Genomic DNA, 335 nt, shown 5'->3' on the forward strand with positions numbered 1-335 from the left:
ACCGCTTAACAAAATTTGTTCGCTCTTAGAAAATCAAAATATATATCTATACATATATGCACTCACATTTGAAAAAAAAGGTGTTTTATCAGCATTATTTGCCAATGAATATTATCGCCAAATAGAGTGTAAGAAGAGGCTGATCAAGGGAGGTATTTGCAGTTATAGACTTAAATGTAAATACAAGTGCATATGCGTGATTTCCAAAATGTTCAGGTTATGGTGTGCACCCACATTTGTTTGTTAAAACTGGCGAGGAAAGTAGGGTAGTTATCTAATTCTTCTGGGGAAGCTCGAATGGATTGTTTTATATATATATATATTGTATTCATAAA

At 32.2% G+C, this 335-nt stretch overlaps 1 protein-coding gene across 1 annotated transcript in view; it reads right to left on the reverse strand.

Moving 5' to 3' along the window:
* Positions 1-335, reverse strand: part of LOC119581932 (myosin heavy chain, muscle-like) — a gene marked incomplete at its 5' end in the record, with an annotated part of 19,236 nt that overhangs the window by 4,509 nt on the left and 14,392 nt on the right.

Source organism: Penaeus monodon, chromosome 15 (assembly GCF_015228065.2).
Source record: "Penaeus monodon isolate SGIC_2016 chromosome 15, NSTDA_Pmon_1, whole genome shotgun sequence".
Lineage (NCBI taxonomy): Eukaryota > Metazoa > Arthropoda > Malacostraca > Decapoda > Penaeidae > Penaeus > Penaeus monodon.